The sequence below is a fragment of the Rattus norvegicus genome, chromosome 1, assembly GCF_036323735.1.
Source record: "Rattus norvegicus strain BN/NHsdMcwi chromosome 1, GRCr8, whole genome shotgun sequence".
NCBI classification, from domain to species: Eukaryota; Metazoa; Chordata; class Mammalia; order Rodentia; family Muridae; genus Rattus; species Rattus norvegicus.
In genome coordinates, this window is record NC_086019.1 from 243008452 (window position 1) to 243026969 (window position 18518).

The following is an 18518-nucleotide window of genomic DNA, read 5'->3' on the forward strand; positions in this document are numbered from 1 at the left end:
GGTCTTGCCATTCCTGTGAGCCTCGCTGGGGAAGGCCTTGGTACCCTCATGGACCTAAATCATTGGGACTCAACAGGGCTGTACCCAAGTCAGCAACACACATTCACTTAGGACTTTGCCTGACCAATGCAGGAATGACCTGTTACCCGCCCCCTACTAACACTTTCAAACCATAGAAAAGTCAAAAAGGAAATAAATCTCCTGGAATACCTATATCCGGACATAACCATTCTTACCATACATTTACAACATGCAAACATAAAGTTTTCAAAGCTGCGACCCTGCGCTGCACTAATTCCTACTTAAAGCTGAAGGTTCCCATTCAAAACCTCGCCGTGCATATGGGAGAGAGGACTAACTGTTAAATGCTGGAGCTCACAACCAAGAGACAAAACTATGGTCTCACTTGTCGTTTTGTGTCATGCCCATGAACCATTCATGTACATTTAATCACACAGTATTTCTTTTCTCTTTATTACCAAACTTCCTCATTTGATCGAGAACATAAATTATGCTGAAGTTCTGTTTTATTCTTACTGTAATTAGTCTATGTCTCTGCTCACAGCACCCCTTATGGAGATGGCTTACACAAATATATCATGATAAGTTGAGCTGTACATAAACGACTATGCATTTCTTAGACCGCATGCCTACATAAAATGTACCCTTTAAGTACACATTTCCATCAGTTAAATATCAGTACAAAAGTATCCTAATATGATAAGCATTTTATTTTGGCTTTGGGAAACAAATTTTTCCCCATGGTGTGTAGTAGTCAACAGAAGAAAGCATTTTCCTGTCCTCGGTTAATGTTAAAGTCACTTGGGTGAAGCCAGCCATGCATGAGGAAATCCCTCCCAGTGTGAGCTTTCCAGAAACTCAGGAGAAGGGATTGTCTTTGCTGCAGCCTTCTGCTCTTTGGTTTCAGCCCTAGTCAACTCAGATCTGGGCTTCAGCAGAGGCCGTGTCCCTGGTCTGCCGCCTCCTGTGCTGGTCTCTTCTCTACACTGCACTGACCGCCTCTGCACTTTGCAAATCACAAGGGCATTGTTACTCAGTCAGGGCTTGTGATGTTGCCTGTGGGTTGGTGTCTCAGGCTGACACTTTTTTAGGGATGACTCGGTCCTTTTCACCATCACAGTTAAGGAAAAGAAATAAAACATCGGATATTGAGATCAGGAAGCATACTCACAGTCCTCGAGAGCCTGCGTGCCCCTGGCAATTCTCACACAGTAGCATCTTCAACTACACAGTTGTAGTCACTGCCATCTTTTATGCTTCACGGAAGGTGGCCAACACCACCCAGTGTTATGTTACTGGTGTTTTATTTAGTTTACTGTTTGAGAGAAACTTTTCTTTCCAAACATAACTTATCATTATTATTAATCCTTAAAACCAAAATAGAATATCCAGTCACCTCTCCACATCTGCAAGTTCCCTATTTCAAGTTGCAAACATTCCAGAAATTATATTGTTCCAGTACTGACCTTTGTTTCCCTGTGTCATTACACCCCAAACAACAAAGACTGAACCAGCAAACCCCTGTCCACACAGCATTTACATTGTATTGGATATTATAGGTAATTCAGGAATTATCTAAAATACACAAGCAGATGTGTGCAGACTAAATACAAAAACTGTGTCACGTTACTGAAGGGACTCAAGCACCTGCATCCTTGTGAGAACTGAGAAATAAACATACAATAAAAAGAATGTGCTCACAATGTTATGCAAGGGTGGAAAGTTTTAATGAATAGTACAAAAATATGAGCAGACCCTTGTAAGCTTAAAATTTTAAACCCTATTTTTAATAGGAGTTTTTTAAACACTTTAAAAAGTGTTTAAAAACACTTCTACCCACTACCCACCAAGAGGTAGTAGAAAAGAAAGGTTATTAGGATATAGGAAGTGGACCTGTTTAGAAATTGTTCTTTGGAGCAAATCTGATCTGCATTGTCAGAAAATCAGCAGCAGCAGCTTGATGCACTCACAAACACTTTACAAATACACCAGCAGTCCTGCTCAGTCATGTCAGAATAGCAAACACACATGGGCAATGGTGGCATGATCTAACAGAAACAGCCAGGCCTCAGCCAAATCTGCATGACTCAGCAGGAATGATTAGGACCACCAGAGAGAAGGACACCTGCCTCTCTCTGCCGTGCCTCTCTCAACGAAGTAAAAATCAGTGAAGACTAAGAGGTGAGGCCAAGATGTGTTGCAAAGCTGTCTATGTAAGCCCCAGTCGCTGTCCTTTGAGTCCTTTTTATACTCCCTCCAAACATCACGTGTCCTCCATGCGTTTTGCCTCAGTCATAGCAAAACCCCACATGAGTCCGTATCAGCAGACGTCACTCTGCCAATAGACCCAAATCCACAGAAGTAGCAAGAAGTTGCCAGAACTCCGCCAGTTTTTTTGCTGCATTTCTCTCTGTGGAAGCATAACAGACGGAGTTCACCTATGCAGTGTAAGGTGAACCAGTGCATTTGTGTTGTTAGTGAAGGGTCTTTCATCACACGTCCTCTTACGTGCTCGCTTTAGCAAAACATCCTTTCACCTGTGTCTGCTTCAGGAAAACATTCCGTCACATGTTTGCCCCAGCAAAACACACAACTGACTTGCCACTTCTGACTCTCCCGGAAACTTCTGTTGTTTTGGGGACAGATTCTCACTATGGAGCCCAGGCTGGATTCAGGATTATAGCAATCCCCCTGCCTGCTGCCATGACCTCCCAAGTGCTGGTATCGTAGACATGAGCTACAAACTTTAAGTAAAACATGGCATGGAAAGCCTTTTGTTGTGACATCAAAACTGTAACAAAAAAAAACAAAAAAAAAAAAAATTAAGTAAATAAGATTCATTTACCTGAATAAGATTCTTCACTAAAACCTGAAACAGTTTTTAGAGAAAGACAAAATATTACAAATGCATGTTATAAGCATGACATTATTATAAATTATATCAGACGAAAAGTAGTTGATCAGGGGCGTGGGGGTAGGACTTGCATAAGGGGGTACTAGGAGAAGAGGAGGGGTGATATTGGGTTGTAAAATGGATAAATACTTTTTTAAAGCAGTAGTGGAAATCTCACCTCCAAAATCCCAAACAGAATATTAGAAAGAAGAATTAAATTCTCCAAGAGGATATCAGATTGTGAATAAGTGTCATTTTAAGCCTTAAGAATAATTCCATATTAGTAAATAAATTAATATAATATACTTCTTAGCTGTCCATTATTTCATTCCAAATCTGTTATGCTTTTCAAAATCAAACTGTAAAATAAATTTGGATGAGCAACGATTGAATATTATAGAAAAATTCCTTGGAAATCTAAGTCGAGCATGACATTTAGTGGAGAAATAATGAAAATATTACTATTAAAGTCCAGAAAAATGACAGTTGCAATCATCAAACATTGTTCTGGGCATTCAAGCCAATGCAATCGATTAAGAAAATTAAATTTTCTTATATATTTTCATATATATATATGGCTCTAAAATATTATCCAGTCAATACAATTTTTCCGGTCAATATAACTTTTTCTAATTCATAATTTCCTGAAAACCCCAGTGGTAAAAACAGAAAAGTTTTGGAACTTTTCAGAAAATCATTAAGATAATCAGTTTCAAGATGCACAAAAAACAGTTACTGTCTTTCCATGTCAGTATAACCAGACACAGAACTATGGTATTTGCAATAGCAATGGATAAATTTTTTAAAAATGACAGAAAAACTGAAAGGAAAATTTTACCACTGAAAAAGCAGGGCTGGAGATATAGCTCAGGGGTTAAGAGCACTGACTGTTCTTCCAGAGGTCTTGAGTTCAATTTTCAGCAACCGCATGGTGGCTCACAACCATCTGTAATGGGATCTGATGCCCTCTTCTGGTGTGTCTGAAGACAGTGACATTGCACTCACATACATAAAAGAAATAAATCAAATAAATCCTTTTTAGAGAAGAAATTGTAAAAAAGCAAACAGAGAATAAAACTTAATTGGCTAAATGAAAAGATGGTTTTTGTTTCTGGTCAGGAAGATGCAGGGCTAGAAAGGAGTCAGCTCTCTGGAATATAGACAATAAATCCCAAAAAATCACCATGGGGTTATTTCAATATTTTTCACTTACATGAATTGTGTGTGTGTGTGTGTGTGTGTGTGTGTGTGTGTGTGTGTGTGTGTGTGTGTGTGTTTCTGCCTGGTATATTTGCTATATGCATACAAGTGTACTTGGGTGCACATGCCCAGGAGAGAACACCCATGCCCTGCTCCACTGTTCCTAGCTTATTCCTTTGAGACAGGGTCTCTCCCCAGCCCCAGGACGAGACTGTCAGTAGTCGAGCCCCAGCCATGTTCCCGCTCAGCCACTCCTGCACTGGCATTGCGGGCACCAATGCTCTTGACTTTCTACTTGAGCTCTGGAGATCCAAATCCAGGTACTCATGCTTGCACAGGGAGAGCTTTTACTGGCTATGCCATCTCCTCTTTTTCAGATTGTAACAATTATTTTAAAATTCATCTGTAAAGAACATAACAGAAGCCATTCAAAGAGCAGGAAGAAGAGCGTGAACTTTCACCTTTAAAGAGTAACTCCTAGTATTTCACAGTGACAGAAACACTAGCATGAACTGCGAGTTACGTGGAGGAAAAAAAAAACAACATTTCCAAAGAATCTCAAACACAGATGAAAATGTAAAGAGAACTTAGTACGTGATAAATGTATTATTTCCAATAACTGGAGAAAGAGTATTATTCATCAAACGATATGAGGCAACTGGCCTCATTACAGAAGTTAAATTTCATAAATTATAAGTATAATAAAATTCATAATAACTGCACAAACATGAATATAGGTGAATGCTTTTAACACAAGAAGCCAAAAACTATAGAGTGAAATCAATTCACATAGAATTTCTGGGCAAAAAAAAACCAAAACACCACAATGATAATGTTTGAAACACAGGGAAAAAATAGCAAGACAAACAATGCATAAAGAATTACTACTATTACACAAAGTGTTCCCACAAACTACTTATGAAAAGAAAGATGGCCAAAAGACAATCAAGACTCGATTCACAAAAAAGTTCAAATTGACAAAAGTACAAAGAGGTTCAGTTGCATCCCTTGCTGAGATGCAAACACAATAAAAAGGAAATCTTTTAAAACCACACAACTCATCACATAAATGGCCAGAGCTGAACACGGCCCAAGAGGGAAGAATTGTCTTCGTCAACAGCTGCTAGAGAGGATAAGGAAACACAGACTTTCCAGGCGCGTCACAACTATAAATGAGATTTTTTAGAATCAGTTATAAATAAACCCCATTCAATCCAAAAATCTCATATACATAGAAATACACACATACACGCACACGCGCACGCGCGCGCACATACACACACACACACACACACACACACACACACACACACACACACACACAAAGATAATTACCCAGGGGACAACATATGTGTGCAAATATAACCCACTGCTTTGCTCATAAAATTGAAAAGAAAAAATAAAATGCCATCACTAAATGGTTAAACAAGTGATGTGGTATAACATATATCATGTTTATAATATCCATATATCTGTATGGACACTGATCCAGTGCAAGACAATCTCAGCTGAATCATTTTTTGTGCCACATCTGTATGTGTCCATACGCACTAAAATATCTAGGCGTTTATATCTTCCTGGTGAAATTTCAGTGATTTCACTGTCATTTTAGTCGTGTCGTTCTGTTTTGCTTTGTTTTTTGTCGTTGTTGCTCTTACTAAACTCATGTCGTTTTAACCACAAACTACTAAGGTTTTTCAAAACAAAATAGTTTCACCGGCAAGTTCTCTAATGCTTTCATTGTCTCTGTCTCTCCCACTGCGCATGCACTGCCGCATTCCATCAATCGTAAGGGTTATGGTTTGTTTTCCTTCATATCTTTCGTTAGTACAGATCTTAAAATTGGCAGTACCTCCCATGGTTGCTGCTCAGGGGGCCACTGACCACTTACAGATGTGCTCGTGATTATCCATGCTGTGTCACGAGAGTGAATTATATGTGTTTGGGGGACACTTTGGAATCGAACTGGCACTTAAAATTGCTTGGGTTACCTTTGTGTAATGAATCATCTCAGACCTCCACGGCTTAAAATGACAGCGACCATTTCTCCTCTGTTTCTGGGAGTCCCAATGAGGTTCCAATAAGGAAGACTCTTCAGATCCCATTCTCTTGTCCCACAGTGGCTGACAACGGACAAACAGGAAGTTGGAGGAAATAGGAGAGGCTGGAAAACGGTATCATCTTCCATCCGGTCTCCGGGCTTTTCCATGTGACTCCCTGGGAATCCAGCCAGCCTGATGGTCACGGGGCCTGAGAATGTTGCCATGGAGGCTCCGGGTTCTGACACACATTCCAGCAAGCCTGTTGCCAGCTGCATCCTCACCTCTGATCTGCCTTCAGAAGCTGCCCAGCACCCTCCTGCTGCCTCCTTTTGCTTACAGGCAAACCCAAAGCACCCTGATATCCAGAAGGCTTCCCCTCTAAGTGTGGAGTGAGTAAGGTTCTAGAAATTGCATTACAGTCTCTTTTGCTAGCAGGAGTTCAGGGGAATATGCCGCGGTTTTATAAACATTGTTCAGCATTGAAATGTAAGGTCATTTTTAATCCAGGAAGGTACTGTCTGATAAGAAAAATAATTGAATTCTTATCTGTTTAACAATGCTATTTCAAGACGTTCAAAATAAAAATTCTAAATGATAAAAGAACATCGCCTCCAGTTTTATCAGCACAATTTTTTTTCCTTCTTAGTGACTACACCAGAGACGCCTTCCCTTGTCATTCCATGCCCACCTCTCCTTGAGAGGCTGACCTACAATTCCCCATGTCCTCCAGCTTCAGAATGAGCTGGACTGCTGAGCAGAGCTGTCAGGAGACAGAAGGAAGAAGAGGAATTCCAAATGCTAACACCCTCCATCCCCTGTGTGAGCCTGCCTGACTCTTCCACAACTCTCTCCCTCACAGGTGTCTGAAACATGTCTGTCTCTGAGTTCTCTTGAGGTCAGGGGAAAATAGCCACTCAGATACCCAGTCCCAGGTCCCGACATGTCTTTCAATGGGTCTGTTCTACATTTATAAACAAACTGACTAATGAGAGGCCATTTGACTCTGGGGAGCAGGGAGCCAGCCACTGTAATATTTTCTGTTGATATTTCACTCGTGCCATAAACACAACTTCAGTGATGCCAGCTCAGCGTCACACATGGTTTGAAGTTGTTTGACCCAAATCTGACCTCGTCGTGCAGCAACACAAGAGGAGGAAACCAGTTACCAGACATCAGTGAGCGCCGACAAAGGGAGACACATGAAGAGTCGGCTGAGGTGGGAATGACTGGAATAGAATAAAAGCAGGGGTGATTTTACTGTGCTGTCTCAGAAACCTAGGAAGGCTTGAATGGTAACAGCCAGAGCTCTCTCTGCTTTGCACTGCTCAATGTCAAAAGTTAAAGGAGGACCCTTGAATAGGACAGACCCGGGTTTATATATCTATAAACTTACATAGGTGAATTTCTCTACTTAACATCTTTGAGGAGAGCTCAACCTTTATCACATTGTGCATTGTAATACTGAGAGAAAACAAGACTGTCCCAGTCATCTGCCGTCTTAACGGTGGTAGCAATTGAAATACAGCCGGTGAGACCAGACATTTACAGAATTGAAAACAAAGCATAACCTGTTCAGGAAGCAATGAATGAAGAGAAAGTCTTCTCTCTTTTTTTTTTCTAACAAATAACTGATTTCTTTTTCTTTTTTTTCTTTCTTTTTTTTTTTTTTTGCAAGTAGCTGGAAAAGAACACACAGACTATGATTGGTTGTGGGAAACAGCTTGGCAGAAGTTCAGTTATCGTTTAAAACCAAAGCATGACTTGAGAGGTGACTGCCAAGTTAATTTTTTGTTCCAGTGATCCTGGTTATTGAGATATGTGCAGGAGAAACACAGATTGAAAAGGATCCCAGCAACATACAGCCCTCACGCAGGGAGACTTTACGCAGCCCTCACCTGGATCCTCCCCCTCTTCAGCCGGAAATCAGAAGATGTTCTTGGTCAGTGGATCTCAATCTTCCTAGTGCTGTGACCCTTTAATATAGTCCCTCATGCTCTGGTGATGCGCAACCATAAGTCCGTTCATTGCTACTTCATAACTGCAATGCTGCTACTGTTAAGAGCCATGTTGTAAATATCTGATATGCAGGATGTCTGATATTTCACAGCTGACCTCTGCAAAAGTGTCATTTGATTCCCAAAGGTTGGTGGCCCACAGATTGAGAACCGCTGTTCTATGTAGATCCTGTGACTCTATGGTGATAGTAACTGTTACTTACCCTGTGGCAATGACGCTATGTTTTGCAAAATATATTCATCTCCCTTTAACACGAACTTCTCTGGCATGGTGATTCACAAAGATTTCAGACATAGGATTCCAGGCAGGTCTATTAATCCCTACCAAGGGCCAATGAGACGGCATAGTGGGTAAAGGTGCTTCCCATCCAAGCATAACAATCTCAGTTGGATCCCTTGCAGGACAGAACCAACCCCTGAAATCTGTTCTAAGACCTCTACACATGGGTACCCACATCTTACTTATGTGGGTACACATACGCACACACACACACACACACACACACACACACACACACACTATTTATAGTAACAATCAATAAAAAGTTTAATTATAAAAATAAAAAAGAAAACCTTGCTCGAGCAATACCTTGAACCATCTGTGCAATACGTTTATACATATCATGCTCCATGTCATAATTAGAAGGTAGAGAAGTGGGAAGTGTTATACTATGTGGTTGATGAAGTCAATGTTCACTCAGAATTATGAACTTTGATATATCAGAAAGCCTGGTAGAGCCTTTCTCATCCCAACGTAAAGTCTCTTTAAGGGCAAATTTTCTTAGCTGCTACTCTCAGAAATCCACCTTGAGCTAACTTAAACAAACAGGTGTGCAATTTACTGGAAGAGGTCTGAGGCAAGCAGCCTGAGAACTTCACAGTCACCTTAGATGATGGAGTTCTTTCAACTGAATCCCACTCTCCACAGACAGTAGACCACTTCAACTTCTGAAGGAATCATGAGGGAAGCTTCTCATTCTACTGGGCTTACTATTCAGAGGGTTTTTTGTTTTTTGAGTTTTTTTTAACTGGTTATTTTATTTATTTACTTTCAAATATTATCCCCCACACCTCCTCTCCCCTCCCCCTGCCTCTATGAGGGTGCTCTCCCAACCTCCCACCCCCATCTCACTGCCCTAGCATTCCCCTACACTGCCTCTTCAAGCCTCCACAGGACCAAGGGGCTCCCCTTTCATTGATGCTACACATGCAGCTGAACCCAGGGGTCCCTCCCTCCATGTGTACTCTTTGGCTGGTGGTTTAGTCCCTGGAAGCTCGGAGGGTCTGGTTGGTTGACATTGTTGCTCTTCTTATGGGATTGCAAATCCTTTCAACGCCTAAAGTTCTTCCCCTAAGTCCTCCATTGGGGTCTCTTTGTTCAGTCTGATGGTTGACTGCAAGCATCTGCCATCTGTATTATTCAGACTCTGGGAGAGCCCCCCCAGGGAGGCAGCTATATCAGGCTCCTATGAGCAAGCACTCCTTGGCATCAGCAATAGTGTCTGGGTTTGGTGTCTGCATATGGGATGGATCCCCAGGTAGGGCAGTCTCTGGATGGCCTTTCCTTCAGTCTCTGCTCCACTCTTGGTCCCTGCATTTCCTTTTGACAAGAGGTATTCTGGATGAATATTTTTGAGGTGGATGGATGGCCCATCTATTTAGAAGTTTTTAAGAGAAACTCATTAACATCAAACTGGCAGTGTCAGATGTCCTAATTTTAAAGACAAGTTAAAAAAGGTTGAGGAAGACACTAATGCATCGCTCATTGAGATGTAATTGATCTATTAGGTGAGATTCCCTAAAGCTAAATATCATGTCAGTTAATGCTCCAGCGATACTGCTCCTAAGGACACTCCCACAAGAAATGACTACTTGTAGTCACAAAAAGATATGTATGCAGGAGTCACAGTCTTCAAAGGGAAATGACTTATTGGAGGGACTATGGTGTATCTGTTCATTGGAATACATATAATTTCGAAAAAGTGAACCTAGTGATAGAATCCACAGTATGAATAAATTGTACACAAATACTAAAAGAAAGATGTCCAGATGTTTATAAAGAGCATATTATGTTATTCCACTTATGTGGAGTTCTAAAGCAAGCAAACTTAATCTATGTGAATATGGATAGGAACGGTGGTAACTTTGGGGATTACTGAGTAGTGGAGAAGTAAGAGATCTGTTGGGGTGCTGGAAGTGTCCAATATTGGAGGGAATGTTTTATGGGCATGCTTCTTTGTAACACTTCAAGCTGTCCATAGGATGCATGTACTTCACTAAATATGAAATATACTCCACTAAAAAAATCAAATCAAAAGATATGAAGTAATGTTGGGGATTTAGCTCAGTGGTAGAGCGCTTGCCTAGCAAGCGCAAGGCCCTGGGTTCGGTCCCCAGCTCCAAAAAAAAAAAAAAAAAAAGAAAAGAAAAAAGATATGAAGTAATTGATTTTTAAATATCACCTTATAAGATTGTCTTCTGACCAAACATGTGGCACTCGGAAGAGTATCTGTCCAAGCAGGAAGAAAAATTTTGCCCCAAAATATAACAACATTTGGTACATCCTGTAACTTAAAGTATATGGCTTTGTGTGCAAGAGATGTGTGAAAGCTCACATTTTATTTTATTATTCATGTTTGGTAAAGTTTTACTTTGAATGAAACTCTTATTGTGACAATTATAAATGATCTTTAGGGACGTTTTATACCATGAGTTAACTAAAAATTTAGAAATAAATGGCCCCTTTTCTGACCTATGGAACAATGACTTGATTGACTCCTTTGTTCTGGCTATAGAGTCATGATGGCATTGGATGTCATATGAATCCACACATATGATGATTAGTGCAATGACTAACTACAACAATAATAACTGCTAAAATTCATATCTTATCATAATCATAATATGTTACATATTGTACATAAAATACAAAAGTCAGATAATGCTATTTAATTTTATTGAATAAAAATGTTAAAAGGTATTAAAATGTAACTTAGCTTCTGGAATAGGTATCATACACACGGTGCATGGTGTCTCCTAAAGTAGTTTAAAACTTATGGTTTTGTTGTTGTTGTTGTTGTTGCTTTTGTTTTGTTTGGGGGCGGATTTTGTGTTGTTTCATTTTGTTTCCCTTTATTGAAAATAGATTTTTTTCTCATGTAATCTATCCTAATTATGATTTCCCTTCCCTCTAATGCCTGTCATCTGGATCCACCTCATTTCAGTCTCTCATTAGAAAATAAAAAGGTTTCTAACATAAAATTAAAAAAAACACAGAAACTAACACATAATAATAGAACAAAGCAAACAAAAAGAAGGAAAATAGCCCAAAAAAGACACAAGAAACAGAGACACAGAGAATCACTCATTTTTCACACTCAGAATCTAATAAAACACTGAACTGGAAAAATAATATATATGCAAAGGACCTTTATGGTAAAACAAAGAATATATTTTATATTATAATATATAGAGATGTTTATATATAATATTATATAATTATATAATTTAAAATTTTTTAAAGTCTCAAAGGAAAAAAAATCCCAGGGCAAGATGGTTTTAGTGCAGAATTCTACTAGACTTACAAAGAAGAGTTAACAAACATAAATGCTCCTCAAATTAGTCTACAAAATAGGAACAGAAAGAACATTGCCCAATTTGTTTTATGAAGCCAGAATTATCCTGATACCCAAACTACATAAAGACACATCTTAGAAAGACAATTACATACCAATTTTCCTTATGAACATAGATGCAAAAATTCTCAGTAAAATACTTGCGAGCCAAATAAATGAACCTATCACAAAGACCACCTACCATATACTGTAGGATTGAACCTAGAAATGCAGGGATGTTCGACATATGTAAATTGATAAATATAATCTACCATATAAACAAATTGAAAGTCAAAAACCACATCATCATCATCTCATTAGATAGAGGAAAGGCCTTTGATAAATTCAACACCCCTTCGTGATTAATGCCTTGGAGATATTAGGGATAAAAGAGACATACCAGAGAGAGAGAGAGAGAGAGAGAGAGAGAGAGAGAGAGAGAGAGAGATACCTAAACAGAATAAAGGCAGTTTACAATAAGCCATAGCCAACATCAACTTAAATGGAGAGAAACTCAAAACAAATCCACTAAAATCAGTAACAAGACAAGGTTATCCACTCTCTCTATTTCTACTCAATATAGTACTTGAAGGCTTAGCAATAAGACAACTGAAGGAGATCAAGGAGATACAAATTGGAAAGAAGGAGTCATGGTATCTTTATTTGCAAATTCTACAATAGCATACATACTGACATTAAAAATTCCAAGAAATTCCTACAGCTGATAAACAAGTTCAGCCAAATAGCAAGATACTATATGTGCTGCTGTGTCACGTGTTGGTCATAGGTGGCAGAGAGGAGAGAGGCTATGTCTATTCTCAGTGTTCTGACCAATGAACATCTGAATGATTAGTAGCCTAACATTCCCTGAAAGACCACAAGCTTGAGAGGAGCACCAGTCCTGAGCCAGGCAGGCCCAGACAGGCTCCTGGGATGAGGAGTAAACCAGAGACTAGAAGAACCCTGTCTGGGACTATAGGCAGGATAGTTGTGAAGCTGAGGCAGATGACCCTCACAAAGGGCCAATCAGGCAGTCAGGTAATCAAGACGCCATATTCAGAAAACCAACGGACCAGCACTATGGGGCCTGGATAGGAAGCTAGGCTAAGATGACCACCAGTCTAGTATCATGAAGGGCTGTGGGGACAGACTATGCCCAAGATGACTCCTGCCCAGCGCCATAATGCACAGCATACCTGAGACCATTCCTGAGATGACCCCAGACACTCAGAGAGTTGGCCCTGCCACTTGTCTGCCATGAGGTGACATGGATGAGGAAGAAATGCCCCCCAGACCCCTTGTCACCTACAGCAAGAAGGAAAGCTAGCCATGAGGTCATCAGAGTGGAAAAGCTAGCTCTGTCCTTCACTTGATGCAGTGCTCGGGAGGGTAGGTCCTGCATCTGACCTGGGCAGCAGAGTAGAGCTGACCTTGATGGCATGAGTGCTGGTGAGCTGGCTCGGAGAATGAGAGAGCAGAAGAACGGATTCTGCATCTTGTCTGCTTCTGCTATGCAGCAGTGTGGACGAGGGAGAGATGACCTCTCCTGTGCCCATTGCCACCTACGGCAAGAAGTGGAGCTTGTCCTGGAGTCATGAGAGCAGGAGAGCTTTCCCTGTTCCTCACATGGCCCCAAAATTCAGGAGGTCTGGCCCTGTACCTCACCTGAGCATCAGGGTAGAACTGCCCCTGGTTGTGAGGGGAATGATGGGGAGCTGACCCCAACAGCATGAGACTAGGAGAGCAGGCTGGATGGCCAGCTCAGGAACCTCTCAGGCCCAAATTCAGGGTTCTGAGTTGGCCCACCCAAACAACTATCCCATAGATGAGCTGCTGGAGTGCATGAACAGGCTGGTCCTACAGATTCAAAACTACAGGTTCTCCATGTCACAAGGCAACAACAGGATATCTGAGAGGAGTCCCAGTGAGGTTCCAGTATTGATAGAGTAGTAGAAGCCAGAGGTCTCGAACCAAACCAATGAGTCATCACAATGAACATTTTCAAGCAAAGAAGTGTGGGCAAATGGAATACTGTGGGACACACAGTGACATACTGCAGCTTCCACCACAAGATTTTTCTTCTCTATTAGCAGGTAGATTGCAAAAGTGGAAGGCTGGTAGAGGGGAGTGGGAGATGTGTGGGAATGACACGTGTGATGTGAAATTCACAAAGAACCAATTTTTTTTTATTTTTAAAAGTAGCAAAATAGAATATTAACTCACAAAATCAGGGGCCCTCCTACATACAAATAACCAACAGACTGAGAGATAAATCAGGAAATTAATACCTATCACAAGAAACTCAAATAATATACAATATCTTGGGTTAATTCTATTCAAACAAGTAAAAGACTTGTATGATAAAATCTTCAAGACATGGAAGAAAAACACTGAAGAAGATGTCAGAAGATGGAAAGATCTCCCATTCTTGAAAGTTATGTCTAATTTAGGGGCAGACAAAATGAGGAATCAAAGATTTGACAGAATGAGTCAGAGAAAGAGTACACCCAACTCTCATGAGAACAGACAGGAAAGAGAGGCAACTTAAGAGAGAAGCTCAGATAGAGGGGGGTTGTTGGAGGGAGGAGGAGGAGGAGGAAGAAGAGGAAGAGGCAATTTTACCAGGACAGTTTTACATAGATGAGTTGCAGGTGAAGACAGTACAAACCAGAGAATGAGAAGGAGCCAGAAGATTAGAACAGATTGCCACAGTTAGTGTGAGGACAAGTAAAGCAATTCAGTCAGAAGCTGAGAGAAGACAGTTTGAATCAGTCATCTTAGAAGATGAGATTGTATTGAGGCTAGAAGCTTCCAGGCCTAAGCCTAGAGATAGTTAGGAAATGCTCTAAACTCAGCCCACGCCATGTGGTTTCATAGCTTGACTATGGCTCTCATCTCACCACTTCAACTGAGGAAATAAAACATCTACAAGGGCAACTATGGCCTCATAAAAGAATTTGACAATGTTCCTTCTGTTTCTATTTTGTGGAATAATTTAAGGAGTGTTGACACTAGCTCTTCTTTGAAAGTCTGGTAGAATTCTGCACTAAATCAGTCTAGCCCTGGGCTTTTATCAGTTCAGAGACTTCTAATGAATGCTTCTATTTCTGTAAGGGTATGAGGTCTATTAAAATTGTCTATCTGATCTTTATTTAACATTGATAAGTGGTATCTACTGAGAAAACTATCCATTTCCTTTAGATTTTTTTCTGATTTTATAAAGCATATGTTTTTAAAATATGATCTAATGAATCTTTGGACTTCTTTGTTTTCTATCGTTATGTTCCCTTTTTCATTTCTGAATTTGTTATTTGAATGTCCTGTCTTTCACAGAGTTTAGATAAGAATTTTTGTCTATCTTGTTTCCAACTCTTTGTTTCATTGATTCTTTGTATTGTTCTCTTTTTTTTTCTAATTTGTTTATTTCACTCCTCAGTTTATTTCCTGTCATTACTCCTCTTAGGTGTTTGTAGTGGTGAACCATTAATCTGCTCTATACTCCTGGTGGATTGCCACATGCTCTCTGTACCCATCCAAGAGCTATGGATTCATAAATAAAAGGCATACACACACACACACACACACACACACACACACACACACACACACACACACACACACACACACCAGTTTAATTTTTAATATGCCTAACTACTTCAATGGCTGTGCATTTCTAAACCTCCCAGTGGCTATCAGACACTCCCCTCCAGTATTCCTAAGTTACCATTCTCTAAATCTATTTTTATCTTTGGTTCCTCAGACCCAAGTTGGGAGTGGCCCCTGGCAATTCTGTCTGTTCTTCTTTCCCCCTCTTGGTCCCTTGCCCAGACAATCTAAAAGTCCCACCTCCATCTCCCTGCTCAGCCTTTGGCTGTATGGCATTTCTTTATTACCAGTCAAAGACAGCTAGGGTCAGGGACCCTCAGCATCCAGAAGCATAACTTTTGGGAGGCAAATTAAAACAAACCATTAGAATCGATCCCCAACACGTGTTTTGCTTCTTTTCGTTCTATAGCTTTCGGGTGTGCTGTTAAGTTGCTGGTATGAGATTTCTCCAATTTCTTTACGAAGGCACTTAGCACTAAGAACTTAACTCTTCACATTATTGTGAGCCATAAGTTTGGGAATGTTGGGTATTTATTTTCATTGAATTATAAGAAATTTCTAATTTCTTTATTTCTGCCTTGACCCATAGTCAGTCATTCAGTAGAGGATTGTTCAGTTTCCATGAGTTTGTAGGATTTCTGTTGTTGTTGAAATCCAGCTTTAATCCATGGTGGCCCCATATGATGCAGGGGGTTATTTCAATTTTCTTGTGTCTGTTGAGATTTGGTTTGTGACTGAGTGCAAGGTCAGTTTTGGAGAAAGTTCTGTAATGTGCCGAGAAGGTATATTGCCAGGAGCATAGCTCAGAGGTGGGTCCGATCTGAAGCAGCCAAGGGGGAAGAGCAAAGGCAGAGGCAAGCTTTAGTCTTGTGGGAAAGTAGGGTTGCTTTCTATAATGACTTATGCCTATCTTGACCGTTAGTTACTCTGAGGCCAGAAGCTGTAGGCCTCTGGATTTATTGACAGTTGTTGCTAATCCAGGCCAGGGGAGATTAGGTAAAGAAATTATTGCTAGTGCTCCCTTTTCTCACCAGGCAGCCAGACGCTAACCACCATGACTGGTTAACACTTGGTGAACCAGAGAGGAAGGAAAGGAAAAGAATTAAGATCTTTTACACAGGCAAATATGCACAGACACATTTACACTTTAATTCCCATTCTCATTTATACATTATCACATTCAGTTTTGTTTGGCCTAACCACCCATTTCATACACTCAAGTATATGCATGCATGAATGTTTACATATACATACCTATACACATACATATAAACACATATAAACTGCTTACATACACATACTTACATATGTACATATAGACAAACAGACATATACATTTGGATAAATGAATGGATGGATAGATGGATGGATGAATGGATGAGTGGATGGATAGGTGGATAGATGAGTGGATGAGTGGATGGATGGATGGATGGATGGATGGATGGATGGATGGATGGATGGATAGATAGATAGATGGGGCCGAGTCCCCCCTCGAACCCAAACCATCCAACCAACAGCTTTATTTCTTTTCTCTTGCCTTTTTATACCTTCTTAGACAAAAAGTACTTTAAAAAATTACCTCCTAGATAAAATGTTACATAAAATAGTAATTACAGAAGGATTTTGATATTAACTTCAAAGCAGTGTTTCATTTTAATATACACATGATAAGTTCAAAGCAGCAGTTGTTACACGGCCTTGCCTTATCACACTGCACGCCTGTGCTTTATCTTCGGACCTAAATGTTTTTCCTTGAACACAAATTTGACCCAAGCCTATTTCTCTTTTTAGTGTGGTTATGAAATATCATTGTGTTTCTTATTATGCAGCCTTTACTTACTATTTATGAGAAATGGGCTCATTCCTTTTTTTATTTTAACTTTGTTACATCTTTCTAGCAAGGCAACTAAGACCGTCTCTTAAAAACTTTCTTCCTAAAATCATTTGAATCAAATCAGGAATTCTATAGAATCATTAATTCATCTAAACAGCATTAATTTGTAAAAGTTCATCTTTATGTTAATCTGCAGGAAATCTGGTCAGTAGGACGGGATAATGCCCAGGGATTAGTATATGAATTTAATAATGACAGGAAAGGCAAGAAGCAATCCTGAGATAACATCTCCTTGCCATTGAGCTCACCCATCTCAGACCATGCAAAAATGGTGGGCCACTTCCAGGAAGTCCTTCTGCTAGTTGTAGCCTATCATAGATGGCTCCTAACGATATATTCTTTTGTGCTTTGGTGAAATATTCTACAGATATCTACAGGTTTGGTTTCATTTGGTTCATAACATTTGTTAGCTTGATCATTTCTCTGTTTAGTATTATTTGTCTGGATTACCTGTCAATTGGTTAGAGTAAAGTATTGAAGTCCCCTACTATCTGTGTGTGATTACTGGTGTGTGATTTAAGATTTAGCAATGTGGGTGCCCTTGCATTTGAGGCATAGATGTTGAAAATTTGAATATTATCTTGGTGGATTTTTTTCCCTTTGATGAGTATGAAGTGTACTTCTTTATCTCCTTTGATAAAATTTGGTTTGAAGGCTATTTTGTTAGATGTTAGAATAATTACACCAGTTTGTTTCTTCAGCACATTTGCTTGGAAAGTCTTTTTCCTAGTCCTTCAGTCTGAGGTAATGTCTATATTTGATGTTGAGATGTGTATCTTGGGAGCAGCAGAAGGATGGATTCTGTTTTTCATCCATTCTGTTTTTCTTTATCTTTCATTAGGATCTATTCATACTGAGAGATATCAACAGCTAATGATAGTTAATTCCAGTTATTTTGTTACTGATGGTTGTTGTTGTTGTTGTGTGCATGTGTGTCTTTTCTTTTGGTTTTGCTTGGGTGAGATAATTTCCTGGGCTTTCATTGGTGAGTTAACCTCTTTGGCTTGAAATTTCTCTTCTAGTACCTTCTGTTGGACTGGATTTTTAGATACATAGTTTTTGAATTTAATTTTATCATGGAATATCTTGTTTTTTCCATCTATAATGACAGAAAGTGATATAGTAGTCTGGGCTGCCATCTGTGGTATCTTAGAGTCTGCAGCCCATCTGTACATATCCTTGTGGGTTTTGGCGTCTTTATTGAGGAATCAAATGTAATTCTAATACGTCTGC

At 39.8% G+C, this 18518-nt stretch overlaps 1 long non-coding RNA gene and 1 other non-coding gene across 4 annotated transcripts; one reads left to right on the forward strand and one right to left on the reverse strand.

The window, feature by feature from the left end:
- Window positions 1-457: 457 nt before the first annotated feature.
- Window positions 458-9256, reverse strand: LOC120100024 (uncharacterized). 3 transcript variants are annotated; one of them, XR_010063243.1, is made up of 3 exons: window positions 6106-6477; window positions 3753-3914; window positions 458-2812 (listed from the first exon to the last, which is right to left on the reverse strand). It is a non-coding gene; the product is annotated as an uncharacterized LOC120100024 (long non-coding RNA). The 3 variants fall into 3 exon arrangements; XR_010063244.1 differs by having other exon boundaries at window positions 3753-3894; window positions 6106-6475; XR_005499660.2 differs by having other exon boundaries at window positions 3753-9256.
- Window positions 9257-12519: 3263 nt separating this feature from the next.
- LOC120100436 (small nucleolar RNA SNORA17) lies at window positions 12520-12650 on the forward strand. Its single transcript, XR_005500191.1, has one exon. It is a non-coding gene; the product is annotated as a small nucleolar RNA SNORA17 (small nucleolar RNA).
- The last annotated feature ends 5868 nt before the right edge of the window (window positions 12651-18518 follow it).